General features: G+C 49.3%; 1 protein-coding gene across 2 annotated transcripts in view; it reads right to left on the bottom strand.

Moving 5' to 3' along the window:
• The window catches only part of FERMT3 (fermitin family member 3), a 17844-nt gene that overhangs the window by 5702 nt on the left and 6409 nt on the right, over positions 1–5733 (bottom strand). The window lies entirely within an intron of this gene.

The raw sequence follows: 5733 nt of genomic DNA on the forward strand, positions 1-5733 counted from the left end.
AAAAGGACAAAGGGGGGGCCGGGGCGGGGGCTCTCGCCGGGAACCCCAGCACGTTGGGAGGCCAAGGCAGGCGGATAGCTTGGGCCCAGGAGTTTCTTTTTTTTTTTTTTTTTTTTTTTTTTTTTTTTTTGAGATGGAGTCTCGCTCTGTCTCCCGGGCTGGAGTGCAGTGGCCGGATCTCAGCTCACTGTAAGCTCCGCCTCCCGGGTTTTCGCCATTCTCCTGCCTCAGCCTCCGGAGTAGCTGGGACTACAGGCGCCCGCCACCTCGCCAGGCTAGTTTTTTGTATTTTTTAGTAGAGACGGGGTTTCACAGTGTTAGCCAGGATGGTCTCGATCTCCTGACCTCGTGATCCACCCGTCTCGGCCTCCCAAAGTGGAGCCCAGGAGTTTCAGACCAGCTTGGGCAGCATGGTGAAACCCTATCTCTACTAAAAATACAAAAAATTAGCCACGTGAGGTGGTGCACACCTGTAGTCCTAGGTACTCAGGAGGCCAAGGTGGGAGAATCACCTCAGCCCAGGAGGTTGAGGCTGCAGTGAGCTGTGATTGCACCATTGCACTCCAGTTTGGGGGACAGAGTGAGACCTTGTCTCCAAAAGAAAGAAAAAGAAAACAATTTGAAAGATGGAGAGCAAACTGTAGATGGGAACTGGGTTACGCAGAGAGAGCTGGAGCCTCACGCCTTTTCACTCTCCTGTCTGGTAAATCCACCAATGAGACTTGAAAATAGGCAGAAAGCAAGCAGCAAAAAGAACAGAGATCTGAACAGAGGCATCCAGTTTGCATGGCGGACCCCTGGCAGACTCTGATGCGGATCCTCTGAGTGAGATGCAAGGGCGAGCTGAAGGGAGGACTGGACAAAGTCCATGAAAAAAAGCAGGCCCCTCCCCAGCTCCGTGCAGCCAAGTGATGGCAAGCAGGCACCTGGCAGAAGCTGGGGCCCACTCCCTGGAGACGCTGAACCAGATGCATCCTTGCATTTGGTACCCCAGACACAGCTGGATGGGGTGGGGGTTGCACTAGGCTGAAAACAGACCATTTTTTTTAGACGGAGTTTTGCTCTTGTTGCCCAGGCTGGAGTACAATGTCACGATCTTGGCTCACCAGAACCTCTGCCTCTCGGGTTCAGGCGATTCTCCTGCCTCAGCCTCCCAAGTAGCTGGGATTACAGGCATGCGCCTCCATACCCAGCTAATTTTGTATTTTTAGTAGAGACAGGGTTTCTCCATGTTGGTCAGACTAGTCTTGAATTCCCAACCTCAGGTGATCCACCTGCCTTGGCCTCCCAAAGTGCTGGGATTACAGGCGTGAGCCACCGTGCCTGGCAAAAACACACATTTAAAGAAGGCTGGCATTCAGATGAGTGAGACACCCACACCTTTTCCCACTTGTCACCCAAGACATTGGCAGGGAGCCTTCTATCTCCACTTGAAAGATCAGTGGGCTTGCCACTGAGAGGCTGAGCCACCAGAGAAATGCCCGACAAAGAGTGGCAGCCCAGTCCCATCGCCTCCACCTAGGGGACCACCAAGATGCCAAGCCCCTCCATCTAGGGGACCACCAAGATGCCAAGCCCTACTCACACACTCAGGGTCTCCAATTAGTTTCTTAGAGTTTCACTTTTAAATACGAATAGACAGGCATGGACTACCCACATTTAAGGGAAGCTTCAAGAGTGAACCATAGAGACCAAGACAATAAGAATAAAAGAGCTTGGAGGAAATGAAGGCTGGGCAGGGCGCACAAGAGAACTTCAAACGCGACTCAGAATCCTTACAGAGTACAAAAATTAGCTGGGCATGGTGGCACGCGCCTGTAGGCCCAGCTACTCAGGAGGCTGAGGCAAGAGAGTCGCTTGAACCTGGGAGGTGGAGGTTGCAGTGAGCCCAGATCGTGCCACTGCACTCCAGCCTGGCAACAGAGCAAGACTTCATCTCAAAAAAAAAAAAAAAAATTCCTTATAGAGTCTGGGCCTGGTGGCTCACGCTTGTAATCCCAGCACTTTGGGAGGCTGAGGCGGGCAGATCACGAGGTCAGGAGTTTGAGACCAGCCTGGCCAACACGGTGAAACCCTGTCTCTACTAAAAATACAAAAATAATTAGGCCCGGTATCATGGTGCATGCCTGTAATCGCAGCTGCTCGGAAGGCTGAGGCAGGAGAATGGCTTGAACCCAGAGGGCAAAGGTTGTAGTGAGCCGAGATCGTGCCATTGCACTCCAGCCTGGGTGACAGAAGAAGACTCTATCTCAAAAAAAGAAAAAAAAAAATCCTTACAGAGCTAAAGCACTGCATTCATAAAACCAGACCAGAATATTCTTTTTTTAGAGGAATGTTAACTGGGTGCAGTGATTCACGCCTGTAATCCTAGCACTTTGGGAGGCTGAGGCTGGCAGATCATTTGAGGTTAGGAGTGTGAGATCAGCCTGACCAACATGGTGAGGTTTCACACCCTGTCTCTACTAAAAATACAAAAAATTAGCCGGTGTGGTGGCAGGCGCCTATAATCCCAGCTACTCGGGAGGCTGAGGCAGGAGAATCTCTTGAACCCAGGATGCGGAGGTTGCAGTGAGCCAAGATCATGCAACTGCACTCCAGCCTGAGAGCGACAGAGTGAGACTCTGTCTCAAAAAAAAAATCCCAACTTCTCAGGAAGCCGAAGTGGGAGGATCACTTGAGACCCAATCTCGGCAATGTAGCAAAACTCCATCTCTAAAAAATTTTTAAAGAATTAGCCAGGCTTGTGGCACATGCCTGTGGTCCCAACTACTCAGGAAGCTAAAGCAGGAAGATCGCTTGAGCCCAGGAGTTCAAGGTTGCAGTGAGCTGTGATCGCACCACTGCACTCTAGTCTGGGTGACAGAGCGAGACCCCACCTCTAAAAATAATAAAAGAAAGATAAAATATAAATTTGGTTCTATTAAAATTAAGAGCTGCTGTTTATCAAAAGAAACCATTCAGACAATTAAAAGGCAAAGCACAGAGGGGGAAAATATATTCACAGTGTATTTATCTGGCAAAGTGTTCATATCCAGAATATATAAAGAACTCCTACAAATCAATAAGAAAAAGACAAATGACTCAATATGACAATTGTCAAAATATTTGAACAGAAACCTCACAAAGCAGCATTTCCAGATGGCTAATAGCCATATGAAAAGGGACTCAGGCCGGGCACGGTGGCTCAAGCCTGTAATCCCAGCACTTTGGGAGGCCGAGGCAGGCAGATCACGAGGTCAGGAGATCGAGACCATCCTGGCTAACACGGTGAAACCCCGTCTCTACTAAAAACACAAAAAAATAGCCGGGCATGGTGGCGGGCGCCTGTAGTCCCAGCACTTTGGGAGGCCGAGGCGGGCGGATCACGAGGTCAGGAGATCGAGACCATCCTGGCTAACACGGTGAAACCCCGTCTCTACTAAAAACACAAAAAAATAGCCGGGCATGGTGGCGGGCACCTGTAGTCCCAGCTACTTGGGAGGCTGAGGCAGGAGAATGGCGTAAACCCGGGAGGCGGAACTTGCAGTGAGCTGAGATCCGGCCACTGCACCCCAGCTTGGGCGACAGAGCAAGACTCCGTCTCAAAACAAAAAAAAAAAAAAAGAAAGCGCGGCCAGGTGTGGTGGCTCATGCCTGTAATCCCAGCACTTTGGGAGGCTGAGGCGGGCAGATCACGAGGTCAGGAGATTGAGACCATCCTGGTGAACATGGTGAAACCCCGTCTCTACTAAAAATACAAAAAAATTAGCCAGGTGTGGTGGTGGGCGCCTGTAGTCCCAGCTGCTCCGGAGGCTGAAGCAGGAGAATGGTGGGAACCCGGGAGGCGGGAGGCGAGGAGGAGCTTGCAGTGAGCCGAGATAGTGCCACTGCACTCCAGCCTGGGCGACAGAGCAACACTCTGTGTCAAAAAAAAAAAAAAAAAAGACGACAACTATGGCCAGGCGTGATGCCTTATGCCTGTAATCCCAGCACTATGGGAGGCCAAGACAGGGGGATCACCCGAGGTCAGGAGTTCGAGACCAGCTTGGCCAACACGGTGAAACCCCATCTCTACTCAAAATACAAAAAGAAATTAGCTGGGCATGGTGGCGGCAGGCATCTGTAATCCCAGCTATGTGGGAGGCTGAGGCAGAAGAATCATTTAAACCCAGGAGGCGGAGGTTGCGGTAAGCCAAGATCGTGCCATTGCTCTCCAGCCTGGGCAACAAGAATGAAACTCCCTCTCAGAAAACAACAACAACAACAACAACAACAACAACACAAAGCCCTATAAAGGAACACTCAAAAAACAAGAGCTCTTGGAACTTAAAAACATAGTTACAGAAATTAAAAATTCAATAGGTGTTTTAGAGGATAAGTTGAGGAGGTCTCCAGAGAGTAGAACACGGAAAGAAAAAGAACCAAAAAATAAGAAAGAAAAGAAAAGTTTCGGCCGTGTGTGGTAGCTCACGCCTGTAATCCCAGCACTTTGGGAGGTTGAGGTGGGTGGATCACCTGAGGTCAGGAGCTCGAGATCAGCCTGGCTAACATGGTGAAATCCCGTCTCTACTAAAAATGCACAAAATTAGCCAGGCGTGGTGGTGGGCTCCTGTAATCCCAGCTACTAGGGAGGCTGAGGCAGGAGAATTGCTTGAATCTGGGAGGCGGAGGTTGCAGTGAGCCAAGATCACACTATTGCACTCTATCCTGGGCAACAAGAGCGAGACTCCATCTCAACAACAAAAATAAATAAATAAATAAAATTAGCTGGGCGTGGTGGTGTGTGCCTGCAATCCCAGCTACTTGGGAGGCTGAAGCAGGAGATCGCTTGAACCCAGGAGGCGGAGGTTGCACTGAGCTGAGATCGCGCCATTGTACTCCAGCCTGGGCAACAAGAGCAAAACTTGTCTCAAAAAAAAAAAGAAAAGAAAAGAGAAAGGCAATTATGAACTTCAAAAACATTTGAGCAAAAAAGGAAAAAATAATCATAGTTACTCTGTGGCTTAACTAGGAACACTATATGTGTTACTATTTACAGCCGTATCACATTGTTTTAACCAAAGACTATAGATACTACTCACTTAGAAAGATGCAAGGAAATGTGTGTATTGTGTGGGCAGGGAAGAGAATGTAAGACGGTGAAACCTTCTCACAAAGTCAATAGATAATGTGTGAAATGGCAAAACAAAGAGGTGGAAATATGTCATAGAGAGGAAAACACTAGAATAAAAAGGCACAGCCTGCCCGACACAGTGGCTCACGCCTGTAATCCCAGCTACTCGGGAGGAAAAGACAGGAAAATTGCTTGAACCCAGGAGGTGGAGGTTGTGGTGATCTGAGATCGCGTGATTGCACTCCAGCCTGGGCAACAAGAGCAAAACTCTGTCTCAAAAAAAATAAAATTAGGCCAGGCTCAGTGGCTCACTCCTATAACCCCAGAACTTTGGGAGGCTGAGGCGGGTGGATCACCTGAGTCAGGAGTTCAAGAACAGCCTGACCAATATGGTGAAACTCCATCTCTACTAAAAAAATACAAACATTAGCCAGGCGTGGTGGTGGGCGCCCACCTGTAATCCCAGCTACTCAAGAGGCTGAGACAGGAGAATCGCTTGAACCCAGGAGGAGGAGGTTGCAGTGAGCCAAGATCGCGCCACTGCACTCTAGCCTGGGCAGCAGAGCAACACTCCACCTCAAAAAAAAAAAAAAAAAAAAAAGCCAGGTATAGGAACAGCCCAATAGCCCTGCTTACCCAGG

Source organism: Piliocolobus tephrosceles, chromosome 13 (assembly GCF_002776525.5).
Source record: "Piliocolobus tephrosceles isolate RC106 chromosome 13, ASM277652v3, whole genome shotgun sequence".
NCBI classification, from domain to species: Eukaryota; Metazoa; Chordata; class Mammalia; order Primates; family Cercopithecidae; genus Piliocolobus; species Piliocolobus tephrosceles.